At 42.7% G+C, this 16,115-nt stretch overlaps 1 protein-coding gene across 3 annotated transcripts in view; it reads right to left on the bottom strand.

Annotated features, from left to right (window-relative positions):
* The window catches only part of LOC126183585 (uncharacterized), a 231,062-nt gene extending 215,207 nt beyond the window's left edge, over nucleotides 1-15,855 (bottom strand). For 2 of the 3 annotated variants that reach the window (XM_049925681.1, XM_049925683.1), the window contains exon 1: nucleotides 15,757-15,855. The gene's annotated coding sequence lies outside the window, so the exon portion shown is untranslated. The remainder of the gene's footprint in view (nucleotides 1-15,756) is intronic. The other variant, XM_049925682.1, reaches the window with a different exon arrangement.
* Nucleotides 15,856-16,115: the final 260 nt, after the last annotated feature.

Here is a 16,115-nt window from a genome sequence, read left to right on the forward strand (position 1 = left end):
AGCTGGTTGTCAGTGGCCTCGTTGACGTTCAGATACTTCACGTTGTTCGAAAAATAGCCCACAATCGTGAAATTACACGTGTGACATTACACTTTGGGACGTTCCAATGACATTTTCTACCTCATTCCGTGACTGATAAACTTCTATATTATCAGTGGTTTACCATATTACATTTTACTGTTACCTATGATGCTAAGACATTGCACTAACTTCACTCTCAACAAACACCAGCACAGAACAAGGACGACTCCTGGTGTTCCAAGCAGCTTCATTAAGCATTAAAGTTTTAAAAATGACTATATCTCGCAGAGACATTCTTTCTAAATTTTTTAGTCACAATATTGAAGCGTGGCAACTAGATGGCTTGTCTAGGTATCATCTGAATGCACACGCTCCATCTCTTGACTCCCTTTAAATTTAATTACAATAAAACATCCATTTAAGATATCAAATTAAAATGAATATTTGTCCTTACCTAAATATACACAAAGATTCTTTATAAAGCCAGTATATATGCTGAATATAAATTATTTCACTTTGAAAGGAGTTTTAGTATAGTAAAGTACTGGGAAACGCTATTGTTTCATTTTGGCACTCACTGCAAATAACATAAACAATTGATCCTGGATGACGCAAACTGTTACTGCCTGGGGTAAGGTTAGATACAATGTGTGCCAATACTTCCTCCAGTGAATCATCTCCTACCTTTCAAACTTCACAGAAATACATTTGGCCGCGAAAGGGAAAGGTCCCGAGTTCGAGTTTCGGTTCGGTATACAGTTTTAATCTGTCAGCAAGTTTCAACTGTTCGGTAACGTTGAGTACAAGCTCGAATCTCTCTAATATTACTTTCATGGAGCTTACGCGAGATGTATGTAGCAGGAACTGATGTATAGTTTGACCCTTCTAGAACCATATGCTGTCAGAATTTTCACAGTAAATCCTACAGCGAAGTACAATGCGTCTCTTGTAGCGTCTACCACTGCAGTTAGATGAACATCTTCGTGGCACATCTGGGCTAACTAAACTAACTCGTGACGAAACCCGCTGCTGCTCACAGGAGATTCTCTGTCAGTACCACCTGGTAAGGTCCCAGGCTGAGGAGTAATACTCACACACGGGTCCAACGAAGGTATTATAAGCTACCTTTTTCGCACGTTGACTACACTTCCTGATGATTTTTTCCAATGGATCTCAGTCTGTCATGTCTTTCGCACTATTAATTTTATGTGGTCTTTCCACTTTAAGTCGCTCCGTACACACACTCCCGCTGTTCAGTAGATGTGACTGTTTCTCGTAGCATCATTCGCCAACAGCCTCATGGAGCTTCTGGTGTTATTCACTAGTTTCATTAGTTCATTTATATTCAAGCTGATTCAGCTCTGACGCTCACTTCAGTTATTTTCGGAACTGTTTAACATAACGTAATTCGGTTTTCACATAAATGAGTTGTGTAAAAGTTGTCACTAAATGACGTGTAGTCTTTTTTCACAGCTATATTAATTACAGAGATGTCGCTATCAACTTCGCTTTTTCAGATGAGAAAGGTTTATGAAGCTACTCAATTTTCAAAATAATCAGCAATCGACATATGTGAACGACACAGACAGAACGAAAGATACAAGTCTATCATGCAATTTATTAGCAGCATTGCGGAGGTCCAACACTATGTTTCCTCCTTATAGGATATGACATTTTTTCTTATTTTGGATACGCAGTTACGTACTTCTGCATGAGACAACAATGAGTTTCATGTTGAAACCAGATAAATCCTAAGTTCTAAATAATGTAATCAGTCCGAAACTAGTAATCGGATTTTGATGAGTGAAATGCTGTTGAATTGGTTTCGTTTATAGCTACGAATGCAGAAGTTACTACAGATCTATATGAAAAAACGTCCTGTAGGAGAACTGTCCTACATTTCACCTTGATGAAAACAGAATTATAATTTACGACAATTTAAACTATCCCGAAAATATCTGAGGTGAAAACGTAGCTGATTACCCTGTGTACTGTGAAGAGTGATGGTTTTATAACACTCCTGTGGGGTACGCCCGAAGCCACTTGTATGTCTGAAAATTTCTCTCCATTAAGACAAACATACTGTGTTGTAGTTGCTAGGAACTTTTCAATCTAATCGCGAAGCTGGTTTGATTTTCGTACGTTCTTATTTTGTTCATTAGGCACAGTACGGAACTATATACAATGCCTTCCGGAAGTCAATAAACACGGCGTCAACTTGGATGCCGGTATCTGCTGCCTTCCTATTTCGTGGACAAACAGAGGAATCTAGGCTTCAGAAGAAGTTGCTTAGAGAATCCATGTTTATTCCTTTTGAGCACGTTTCCGGTCTTCAGAAAGATAAAATGTGTGAGTATTAAATTTGTTTCAAAATTCATCAATAAATTGACGTAAGTGATATAGGATTATAGTTGAATGCATTTGTTCGACTGTCCTTCTCTATAGCGGAAATGACCTGCGCGTTTTTCTAATCACTTGGAATGCTTTGTTACTCCAGAGACCTACGACAGACAACCACTAGAAGAGCAATAATTTCGTTCGCATACTCTATGGAGAACCGTATAGGTATGCATGTCAAAATCTGTCTTTTTGGTGTTCGTGTTACGACTGCAAGGAGGAAACTCAGTACCATCTTCGTCAGTGAAACCATTTTCGAAAACGGAGTTCAGTATTTCGATCTTTTCTCTGTCATCCTCCATTTCGTTTCCAGTATGGTCACTGAGCAACTTTTTAGCTAGTTTTGATCCATTTACCGACTTAATGTAAAATGAAAACTTCTTAGCATTTCTCGTCAATTCAGTAGAAGCCGATTTATTTTCAAATCTGTTGAACGCTTCACGCGTGGCTGTGCTTGCTCTCGTTTTACATACTTCAGTTTTTTTGTCAGCGACGTTTTGGCTACTGTTCAGTATGTAGTGAATATCTCTTTGCTTACGAAGTAATTTTCTAACACGGCTGTTCAACCACATGGAATCTTCCCGACCAATACTTAGCTCGGCACATACCTGTCTATGGCACACTGTGCAATAGACAGACCTTGACTTCTATCCGTTTGTAGGCCATAGTTTCAATCCCAGAGAAAAATGTTTGATGTCGACTGTTGAGGTAATTCCCCAGGTGATCAAAAGGTCGGTAAAAATTTGAAAACTTAATAAACCACGGAATACTGTAGATAGAGAGGTGAAAATTGACACGCATGCTTGGAATGACATGGGGTTTTATTAGAACCAAAAAAAAAAAAAAAACAAAGTTCACAATATGTCCGACAGATGGAGCTGGACAGCAAAACGTCAGTGACTGCGCATGACAATCGTGTATAAAAGGAGCTGTAATGAGAGGGAGAATCAGATGCGCCAGCAGTCGTAGCATGTAGACGTTACCTGAAATGCCGCTTTTAGTGAAGCTGTATTATTAGAATGGGGAATGTGCTAGTTCAGCGTTACGATCCTATCGCCATAGGAAAGGGATTCGAACGGGTAAAGGTCCGTTGACAAATGCAGCTGTGGCGAGAATGATTTCGAAGTTCGAAGCCACGGGTTGTTTAGACGATAGACCCCGTAGTGGCCGACCGAGCACAAGGCGTAATGCTGCTGAGACAGTTCAGGGAGAAATGGAGACTGTAGCGGGTTCGTCTATGCAAGGGGAAGTCAGCGGTCGTGCAGTCGCCCGTCGCACCGGCATTCCATACACTACTGTTTGGTTGGCACTGAGGCGTACCCTCCGATGCTATCCGTACAAAATCCATCGGCATCATGAGCTGTTGCCCGGCGATTTAGTGAAGCGGAGGGTGTGGTCTCACAGCCAGACACCACACTTGCTAGGTGGTAGCCTTTAAATCGGCCGCAGTCCGTTAGTATACGTCGGACCCGCGTGTCGCTACTATCAGTGATTGTAGACCGAGCGCCGCCAGGTCTAGAGAGACTTCCTAGCACTCGCCCCAGTTGTACAACCGACTTTGCTAGCGATGGTTCACTGACAAAATACGCTCTCATTTGCCGAGACGATAGTTAGCATAGCCTTCACCTACGTCATTTGCTACGACCTAGCAAGGCGCCATTACCAGTTACTAAAGATACTGTAATCATGTACCGTCAAGAGCGACGCTCATCATTAATGGATTAAAGTTAAGTATTCCACCAGCTACGTCCTTTTTTCTAAAGTCTAATTTCCTTGTCCTGTTCCAGACCTCACGCCCGCCTGCGTGAGCTAAAACGCGTGCCTTTCGGCTTCCTCTAGTAATACAGTGTTGGCTCTCCTGCCAACCCACAACAGAGGGCATTTGCGGTGTGGGCGTTTCAAAAGAGGGCGGAAGATGACGATTGGTTGAGTAACGTGTTGTGGACCGACGAAGCTCATTTCGCGCTCCGAGGGTCTGCCAACGCCCACAAATGCCAAATTTGGGTTACCGAAAATCCTAGAACTGTCGTGGAAACTCCATTGCACATCGAGAAAATCACGGTATGGATTGGATTTACCACATCTACCGTTATCGGGCCTTTTTTCTTCGATGAAAAGCGTGATTCTGGTTTTGTAACTGCAACCGTGACGCCGATATGTTACAGAATCGAATCATCCCCAGCCTGGCTGATAAACACCTGCTGGAACGTACGATGTTTATGCAGGATGGCGCTCCACCCCATATTGCTGAAAGATCTCTTGCGCGCGTCGTTTGGTGATGATCGTGTGCTCAGCCACCACTTTCGTCATGCTTGGCCTCCCAGGTCCCCAGACCTCAGTCCGTGCGATTATTGGCTTTGGGGTTACCTGAAGTCGCAAGTGTATCGCGATCGACCGACATCTCTAGGGATGCTGAAAGACAACATCCGACGCCAATGCCTCACCATAACTCCGGACATGCTTTACAGAGCTGTTCACAACATTATTCCTCGACTACAGCTATTGTTGAGGAATGATGGTGGACACAGTGAGCGTTTCCTGTAAAGAACATCATCTTTGCCTTGTCTTACGTTGTTATGAAAATTATTGCTATTCTGATCAGAAGAAGCGCCATCTGTCGGACATTTTTTTGAACTTTTGTATTTTTTTGGTTCTAATAAAACCCCATGTCGTTCCAAGCATGTGTGTCAATTTGTACCTCTTTATCTACATTATTCCGTGATTTATTCAGTTTTCAAATTTATACTGACTTTTTGATCACCCGGTATGTTTCTTATCTCGCTTACTAATCAGAAATATCTTCCTACGTCTATATTGACAACTGTTGTTCATTAATGCTATGACAGTCTCATAATCACAGATCCCTTGTTCGGCGACACTTGAATCGAAAAATTCTGGCCTGATTATAACAAGGAGATCTACGACGTAACCAGCCGGCCGGAGTGGCCGTGCGGTTCTAGGCGCTACAGTCTGGAACCGAGGGACCGCTACGGTCGCAGGTTCGAATCCTGCCTCAGGCATGGATGTGTGTGATGTCCTTAGGTTAGTTAGGTTTAATTAGTTCTAAGTTCTAGGCGACTGATGAACTCAGAAGTTAAGTCGCATAGTGCTCAGAGCCATTTGAACCATTTGAACCATACGACTTAACCCTCACGAGTTAGTACCTTGTTTAACTACTCAAGGTAATTTTCGGATAACGCATATCACACAAATGTCTGTCCCTATAAACCACCCTAATACTTTAGAGTCCTCAGTCTGTAGCTGGTAGGATGAAATCTTCCCTTAATAGAATAACATTAGCAGGAAGGTCGCGCCCTTCTCCAAGTTTTCCCTGAGACGTCCGCCACTGTGGCTCATGACGCAGAGGTTGGGGGGCTATAAAAATACGCGATTATCAAGTTTCATTCACCTTTAACACTTATCTAAACCTAATTATTTTGCATTCGAAATCTGCACTAAATTGCAATATTAACGGCTACGAAAACGCCTCCATCACCGACTGTCACCTTTGCAATATGCATCCCTATCACAATTTAAACTTCCATTAGGATTCTTTTCTGGTATCGCCTAACTTTCTATTTCTAGTCTTATGTGAGCTTTATTACGTTTAAATGTCATGCTAGTTCTGAGACTATTTCACGGGCGCTTCTGCAATCAACTAATACTACGACGTTTAAAAAAGGTTCTTCCGGTTTCACAATTTTGTATATTGTACGTGAGCTTTGGGATAAGTTTTGCATCAAAACAAAAAGCTTACGTTATCGCCTGTTATAAGTTGGTTGTTCAGGTGATTGCCGGCAGGGGCGGTAGCAAGGGGGGAGGCTATGGGGGCTATAGCCCCCCCCCCCCCCCCCAGTGGAGTATCATATTACACTGGATAGAATTACTTCAGAAATCAGCGAATTTATTATTCCAACAGATTCAATGATATTTTTAATAATTATGAAGCATATAGGTTGCATTGTATTCCAAACACATTTTAACAAAAGAATAAGAGCGGAAAATAGCTTACTACCTAAACCAATAAATATCATTTAACTTAAAATAGGTGTCTCATTATTTATTAATACACATTTTTTTACCTTGAACAAAACAAAAGCTACTTTAAGCAACACCAAATTTTACCGATTTGTCGGTAGAGGACCGCAACTCTCCTTTTGTTAAGCCGTATTCCATTCCCCCAAACCCCTCCCCCCCTCCCTCCCGCCCCCCGTTAACGCCCCTCCACCCCTTGACCGACTTCTAGTATCGCGCCTGATTGCCGGTAGAGGTCTCTCCAGCGCAGCTACCTCGCTCGCTCTCTTGTTGGTCACCAATTGCGTCGAGTTGGCGATAACACAGCAACAAAGAGCGTTTTGCGTTTTCCATTACAAATGATGCAGATCAGTTACAACTTTGCCAGTTCAGTTACAACTGTGCGACTTCATTATTGTTGATAGCATGGCTCTACATATCCTACAACGAAAGGGGCGCACGGATCTCGCATTGCACCATTGGCTTCCAAAGTCACCTAGTCTCACCTTGTGTGACTTTTTTTGGGGTTTAAGAAACACTTTGTCTGTGTGATTTTGCTTCCAACAACTTTGGATGAACTGTGGTGCAGCGTAGCGATAATTCTGGATGCAATAATTCCAGTTAAGGCTGCAAAAGTATGGGACGAGTTTACTATCATCTGCATGTTTCTTGTGCGTCCAGTGGAGTGCACATTGAAATGTTTGTGAAACGTAAATGATAACTTAATTGTATAAAGTATCACACTGCTGTGAATGAATGCACGTAAAAAATACCCTTGTAAAATCAGGTGGCTCTTTGAAAATAAAAATAAACTTTGTAGCTCTTTGTATAAAGTAAAAATCACCTCTGGTTTTTGTCTTCACTCTTTTAGAAGATATAGTTTTATGAAACAGGATGTTTTTGTTTTTTAAACTACTTCTACATTAACAATTTCTTTGTCTGATCTGCAATGACGAATGCTACCTTCAGTTACTAATGGGGCTGATATTCTACGCCCTCCGAAATTAATATGTAATTTTTATCGAGCCATTACTGAGGTTTCCGTATCCTAGAACACCAACGTCACTTAACACTTTATTTGCTGCCCTACTAAACGCTTCCTGTGTGTAGTGCAAGCCAGACTTTTTAAAGGGGTGGGAGGCTCCTAAATTCTTTATCTGACAGCGAAAGTCCAGACATCTTCATCCAAGATCGTCACAGAATCGTTCAAGCCACTGGATTAATCGCTCCACCCAGCTCCAAAACAGAGAACCGCGATTAGTTCTAGGAACAAAGCTGGAAAACGCAAGATTAGCTTCTACCCCACGTTCGGAGGTAGGTATCTTCACAAGTTCAGTCAGCCGTCTTTAGAAAACGATTATGGCCTCTGAATCCAGATGGCAGGCACCATTCGTGCCGACATGAGCCAAGATTTGCAGATGGCTGCAAGCAGCGCACTTAATAGTTACTGGAAAAGCCCCCTCTATGTCTCTAATGAGAGCTCCAGGCAGACATAACGAAGGTGTTTTCCCGATGGGCTCAATTGCCTTACTTTCCCAGCTTTGGAAGTCTTGATGACTGGCACACCCAACTTATGCTCTTGTGCAGACCTTCCCAGAAGACTGGCCGCAATCACAACAGACAAGGCGTCCTGTGCTGGCTCAAATCTACTATCAGCAATAGGCAGACCTTAAATCTGTTTTAAGACGTGAGGGGATAACCGTGCGGCCAGTAAGTACTTTCGCTTTCCATCAGAGATTCGCGATCTCGTAACATTTTGCTATTCACTGCTGGGTGAGAATGAACCAGTCAAGTCAGGAGTATCGGAAGGCGCCGCGAAATCGGTGATTCCAAGTGGCTGTGCGGGGATCAGAGGATCCACGGGTTTCGTCTCGGGTGCCTCAATGCCTCCGCAGTCCAGGGGAGCAGCCCCAGCCCTGTCCACCGTGGTCAACGCAGGTTCCAGCTGTTTCCAGGGAGTGGCCAGTTCCCCCTTAATCCAGACACAACAGAAACTGTCCCTATCCATCTTTACCTGCGTTCAACGGTACAACGAAAGATAATCACCTAACCGAAGTAATCGCACGATACAATTTGACTGCTGGTGCTGGTTATCAATCACGTGTCAACAACTGGAGGACTGCTGACTTTTTGCAGCTAATTCAAATTGAGTCGGTACTGACGCGTTTTGGCAGCTTGAAAATAAAAAGATTCAAAGCAGAAACATACAATAAAACGATTAACCCAGGCTCTCTGTGCAAACTAATTACTGCTGCTACTGCTGCTGCTGCTGCTCACGCCAAGAACTAGAGTATTACGCTACGAAGTCAGCTCATGCGACACCAACGCTCGAAAAACACGCGAGCACCTAAGCAAAATTAATAAATATTTCTCATTACAGACAGACGGCTGTTATTCACAGGAGAACGTTAGAAAATAAATAAACTAAACGCTGAACAGAAACTGCGTACAGATGTTGCTAGTACCTGCTCGCTACCGCTAGACTGTTACTGTAGTTTCAAAAACGCCAAAAAATATACAGCAAACTACGAACGTCAAAAACATTGTGTGAACATTCTTTTCAAAAAGTATTGTTTGACAAATGTTACAGTTGCAATAAGACAATATTTTATAATTATCGTTTTGGAAACAGTGATTTAGGATTAGGCGAGTTTTGGAAACCTCATCTGACTTTGTATTATATCGGCATGGAGATAAAGTGTGCATAGGAATAGTTCTTTGTTGCACATAATTCAAACCCTGTAATTATTACAATGCTATCATAATTTATATTAACTAATGAAAGGCTGGTTCGATACACTACAGAATAACATGTCCTTTGTTCAAGACACTAAAGATCGGGTAATGTGGGAGCTATTAGTGCAAACAAGAGGGTACTGCTCGACAGTGCGACATACGTTTAGAAGGAAAAGGAATTATGGTACCATGTTTAGACTACATTGGAGATAGCACATTAGTATAACGTAACTTTTTTATTTCAAAATACGGTTAACATGTCCTCTTATTTTCCATGCGCTTTGTGGAGGTCCTTTAGTTTTTGTTGCACCAAGGGCCCCGACTGACCTAAATGCTCTACTCGATAGGTGTAATTGAACCACTCACCGGCGATGCTTCTAGCCAGGAACAAATTAATGATGTAAAAGAAAGGAACTTAATTATAGTTAAGAAACTGAATTATAGTTAAGCAATTGTTCCTTAAATGGGAAGCGACCAGAACAAGATACACCATCTGCTTGTAGAAAACGTCGTTTGCATTATGCCTTCTTGACAACCAGGAGTCATAATCTTATGTGATCCGTCGAATATGACAGTAAAAGACCATTCCCATGACTCACTTGACCAGGACACATGTTCCTGGTACTCTCTAATCCAATAAAATGATCACGAACCAAATTTGCAGAAGAAATGAATTCTAGAGTTTAATGTTCGATCGACATCGAAGTTGCTGGAGAGAGAACACTATCGTGGGTTGACAAGAACAGTGAAAAATATCAGCAGTGTCTTATGTCAGGAAGCAACGGAAAACCTGAATTACACTACTGGCCATTAAAATTTCTATACCACGAAGACGACGTGCTACAGACGCGAAATTTAACCGACAGGAAGACAATGCTGTGATATGCAAATGATTAGCTTTTCAAAGCATTCACACAAGGTTGGCGCCGGTGGCGACACCTACAGCGTGCTGACACGAGTAATGTTTCCAACCGATTTCTCATACACAAACAGCAGTTGACCGGCGTTGCCTTGTGAAACATTGTTGTGATGCCTCGTGTAAGGAGGAGAAATGCGTACCATCACGTTTCCGACTTTGATAAAGGTCGGATTGTAGCCTATCGCGATTGCGGTTTATTGTATCGCGACATTGCTGCTCGCGTTGGTCGAGATCCAATGACTGTTAGCAGGATCGGAATCGGTGGCTTCAGGAGGGTAATACGGAACGCCGTGATGGATCCCAACGGCCTCTTATCACTAGCAGTCGAGATGACAGGCATCTTATCCGCATGGCTGTAACGGATCGTGCAGCCACGTCTCGATCCCTGAGTCAACAGATGGGGACGTTTGCAAGACAACAACCATCTGCACGAACAGATCGACGACGTTTGCACCAGCATGGACTATCAGCTCGGAGACCATGGCTGCGGTTACCCTTGACGCTGCATCATAGACAGGAGCGCCTGCGATGGTGTACTCAACGACGAACCTGGGTGCACGAATGGTAAAACGTCATTTTTTCGGATGAATCCAGGTTCTGTTTACAGCATCATGATGGTCGCATCAGTGTTTGGCGATATCGCGGTGAACGCACATTGGAAGCGTGTATTCGTCATCGCCATACTGGCGTATCACCCGGCGTGATGGTATGGGGTGCCATTGGTTACACGTCTCGGTCACCTCTTGTTCGCATTGACGGCACTTTGAACAGTGGACGTTACATTTCAGATGTGTTACGACCCGTGGCTCTACCCTTCATTCGATCCCTACGAAACCCTACATTTCAGCAGGATAATGCACGATCGCGTGTTGCAGGTCCTGTACGGGCCTTTCTGGATACAGAAAATGTTCGACTGCTGCCCTGGCCAGCTCATTCTCCAGATCTCTCACCAATTAAAAACGTCTGGTCAATGGTGGCCGAGCAACTGGCTCGTCACAATACGCCAGTCTCTACTCTTGGTGAACTGTGGTATCATGTTGAAGCTGCATGGGCAGCTATACCCGTACACGCCATACAAGCTCTGTTTGACTCAATGCCCAGGCGTATCAAGGCCGTTATTACGGCCAGAGGTGGTTGTTCTGGGTACTGATTTCTCAGGATCTATGCACCCAAATTGCGTGAAAATGTAATCACATGTCAGTTCTAGTATAATATACTTGTCCAATGCATACCCCTTTATCATCTGCATTTCTTCTTGGTGTAGCAATTTTAATGGCCAGTAGTGTACAATAACTAGGGCCTCGCTGCTTCCGGATGCAAGTCCAGCGTCGAAACCACAGCATCATCGAACTTGGCACTTATGTGGAACAATTTCGCAGGAATGGTACTTCCACATGTACATTGTATGAATGCTTACAACATTTACGAAATGAGATTTGTTATGTCTCCAGCACTGAAATTCACTAAAGGGCATTCGTGCTTTTGTTTAGTCAGCGCGAGAACTTCAGAGCCGTGCAGTAGCTTTAGACACATAGATGTACACTATAACGGTTGTAGAAGAAACAACGTTAAGGCAACTTCCCCATCGAAGACTGCACAAAAACTAACCTTGTGAGAGGAAAAGTTTATTTGTCTTTCGTAATGCAGGCTATTAGACAATAAAGAAGGCATAATTTCATTGATAAATATGCTGTCAAATATACTTTCATGTTTATCGTCTACTTAAGAATATATATTATCCGTATTTTGCAAACAATATTTCTTCGTATTAGCAATGATGCATATTTCACCTACTTGTGTTAGGCATGACCAGTGGTTTTTATGCTTCCTATTCCTTTCGTGTGCCCATTGGCTCCTGTATAAGCGCTAGCTGTACACAGTACATGTTTGTAAAGAAGTGTATGTCACAATTAGGCATTTAACTAGACAACTTTGATTTTGCTAAACAATGCATTTAACATTGCTGCTGGGTTAGCTAAAAAATAAAAGAACCATCAGCAAGGTCAAGTGCATTTTACAGCAAAAGCAAGGTTATATCAATTGAAATGCCTAATTGTGACAAAAATTTAATCGAAAACGTATTTGTGTTCCACTAGTCCATTAGTGCTTAGACAAGAGCCTTTGGGCACACTTTGCCACTTTCATTTGTTGATGTCATACGGGATAAGATTTTCTGAAAACTCAGATGAGACAGGAAGAACGTCTTTATCTGAAAATCATGCCATCCAGAAAACATTGGGTGTTGATTCACAGACGGACATTGTAGTACATCTTCTTGTTTACGAGACTTGTGGCTGAAAACTTTAACTTTTAAACGGAAGAGATGCATTGAGCCAATTATCTCAAAGTAGAGGAGCGAGTTTTATGTTGTGAGCACATCCTTAGCTATTGCTGAAAACAACTGGCGGTACTTGCACACCCTTAGCTATAGCTTAAAAAAGTTGGCGGTGTACTAAGTGGCATACGTATTTAACAGGCTTCCACTACAGTGGAAGGTGTTTAACCTCTCAAACTTACATAATTTGCAGGAATATCTCAGTCCGGTTAATTGTGTTACAGGCATGTCATTCACTAAAATGAACATAATAGTTGAGAGTATAGTTCATATATGAGGTGTATTTGATTGTGTTATTACAATAGCTAGTCACTAACATTGATTGGGAATAACCAAAGTTGTTCCTGTAAAGACAGTCCAGAATAGTTTATCTGATGTAGTCATACTGTTTTGCGGTTTCCTAAACTATCTAAGGTGAGTGCTGGAATGGTTGCTACTATCAGGGCATAGCCGACACCTCTTCCTTTCCTTCCACATTTTTAAAATTTATGAAATGAGATACAGATCAACATAAGTGTTTGAAAGCCATGAAAATCATAAGTGGTCTGCCACGACTTTCTGTACAAATGGAGCCAATCCATAAGCCCTCAGTGTGACTAAGGTGCTCTGCGACAGGCAGTTGACCATACCGTAAGTGGGAGCGTACCCAGGACCAAAAGCAGATCTATATGAACAGAAGGACGCTGCAGTTTCTTGGTTGGATAGCTTAGACATTAATATATAAGGACTACGCCCGCCGCCTATGTCTTTTAATCCAGTCAGCTTCATTAGTGAAGACTTACAGTTCCTTTCATTGTTATTTTCATTACTTATCGTACTGTTCATTTTAATATTCTTTTTATTGCTGACTTTAATATCCATTCAACTGTTCATATTAAGGTACAATTTATTGCTCCTTTTATTGGCCATTTTTGCTAGGCATTCTACAGTCCGTTTCGTCACACATTGTGCTGTTCATTTTACAGCATATTTCACGTCTATTTTATAACTAATGTACATAAAACTTGATGTATTTGTTTCTTAACTCCTCGTCTGGAGTAATTTAAATGTCAAATGCGCCATACGTATCAAGTGTCTATGCCAAACGATAAATAAAAATAAATAAATAAATTGAGGTAAGTACTTACACTATATGTTTATGATAATCATTATTATTCTACATTCTATATTCCGCAAATCACCTTATGGTGTGTAGCGGAGGATACTTTGTGTACCACTGTTACTTCATCAGTTTCCTGTTCCAGTCGGGGTTGGTGCACAGGACGGTGGATTGTTGGCAAGCCACAGTATGAGTCCGAGTCTCTCCAATTCAATGTCATTTCGCGAGATATACAAATGAGGAATCAGTATATTGGTCGAATCTTCAACAAAAATGCGCTCACAGAATTTCAATACTAGGCCAAGTTATCCTCTGTAGGAATCATTATGAATTTCACATACAATGGCCGTGTAAGCCCAGCTCACTCTATTCACCCGTTGGACCCAGAAGACGAGATACCGTCGCTCAGGTTGTTGCCGTGTTCCTTGACTTCTGGAAGCTGTTCGTCACGACTACCAAGCTTCGTGTGTGCTCGTAGATGGAGCTGTTGCATACAGAGGAGTCGCAAGGGCAGAAAAATGTAACGAAATGCAGGAAGACCTGCAGAGGATCGAGCTTGGTGCAGAGACTGGCAGTTGTCACTCAGCATAAGCAAATACAATGTGTTGCACATGGATAAACGGAAAGACCCATGATTGTATCATTACACGATGGCCAAAAAAGCATTGGAAACAGTCACATCCATTAAATGCTTGGCAGTATGCTTACGAAGCGATTTATAGCGGAACGATCACATAAAACCAATTGCAGGGAAGACAGATGCCAGACCGAGATTCACTGGATGAATCCTCACGAAGTCTAATCTGCCCACTATGGAGGTAGCTGACGAAATCCTTCGACCATTACTCGAATATTTCACGTCTACATCTACATCAACATCCATACTCCGCAAGCCACCTGTACCTCGAGTACCTCTATCGGTTCTCCCTTCTATTCCAGTCTCGTATTGTTCGTGGGAAGAAGGATTGTCGGTATGCCTCTGTGTGGGCTCTAATCTCTCTGATTTTATCCTCATGGTCTCTTCGCGAGATATACGTAGGAGGGAGCAATATACTGCTTGACTCCTCGGTGAAGGTATGTTCTCGAAACTTCAACAAAAGCCCGTACCGAGCTACTGAGCGTCTCTCCTGCAGAGTCTTCCACTGGAGTTTATCTGTCATCTCCGTAACGCTTTTGCGATTACTAAATGATCCTGTAACGAAGCGCGCTGCTCTCCGTTGGATCTTCTCTATCTCTTCTATCAACCCTATCTGGTACGGATCCCACACTGCTGAGCAGTATTCAAGCAGTGGCTGAACAAGCGTACTGCAACCTACTTCCTTTGTTTTCGGATTGCATTTCCTTAGGATTCTTCCAATGAATCTCAGTCTGGCATCTACTTTACCGACGATCAACTTTATATGATCATTCCATTTTAAATCACTCCTAATGCGTACTCCCAGATAATTTATGGAATTAACTGCTTCCAGTTGCTGACCTGCTATATTGTAGCTAAATGATAAGGGATGTTTCTTTCTATGCATTCGCAGCACATTACACTTGTCTACATTGAGATTCAGTTGCCATTCCCTGCACCATGCGTAAATTCGCTGCAGATCCTCCTGCATTTCAGTACAATTTTCCATTGTTACAACCTCTCGATATACCACAGCATCGTCCGCAAAAAGCCTCAGTGAACTTCCGATGTCATCCACAAGGTCATTTATGTATAATGTGAATAGCAACGGTCCTACGACACTCCCCTGCGGCACACCTGAAATCACTCTTACTTCGGAAGACTTCTCTCCATTGACAATGACATGCTGCGTTCTGTCAACTAGGAACTCTTCAATCCAATCACACAATTGGTCTGATAGTCCATATGCTCTTACTTTGTTCATTAAACGACTGTGGGAACTGTATCGAACGCCTTGCGGAAGTCAAGAAACACGGCATCTACCTGGGAACCTGTGTCTATGGCCCTCTGAGTCTCGTGGACGAATAGCGCGAGCTGGGTTTCACACGAACGTCTTTTTCGAAACCCATTCTGATTCCTACAGAGTAGATTTCTAGTCTCCAGAAAAGTCATTATACTCGAACATAATACGTGTTCCAAAATTCTATAACTGATAGACGTTAGAGATATAGGTACCACAACGGATGGATAGAGGATATAAAGAAGATCCATAGACTGCCCAACTGAGGAAAAGTAATCATATACATAAATAAGAGCAAAATAGTATTTCACAAACTCACCTCCTGCACACCGGCGCAACCTTAGAGACTTCCAAACAGCTGAGACCTGGATAGCTGCTGAGGAGTGGGCCGTCGACTAGGACGCTGCGGCGTGTGACGGGCGACTGTAGCGAGCGTGGCTGCGCGCAGCCGAGGCCAGGGTCACGTCGAGCCGGACCCGTCAGACGGCTCCCACTGACCTACCGTCTGGCCTGCATCTGCTGCCTCAGCACCCCTCATTTCCTGCTCCGCTAACTCGACCACCGTCGTGCACGCACTCGTGACCGTTTCCCAGCTACCATTTACGTCCCCACTTATGATTGCTGGCCTTGTTGTTTGAAGAAAGTGTCTCTAACCGGACTGGACGCATTACCTTGTTT

The sequence above is a fragment of the Schistocerca cancellata genome, chromosome 4 (assembly GCF_023864275.1).
Source record: "Schistocerca cancellata isolate TAMUIC-IGC-003103 chromosome 4, iqSchCanc2.1, whole genome shotgun sequence".
NCBI classification, from domain to species: domain Eukaryota; kingdom Metazoa; phylum Arthropoda; class Insecta; order Orthoptera; family Acrididae; genus Schistocerca; species Schistocerca cancellata.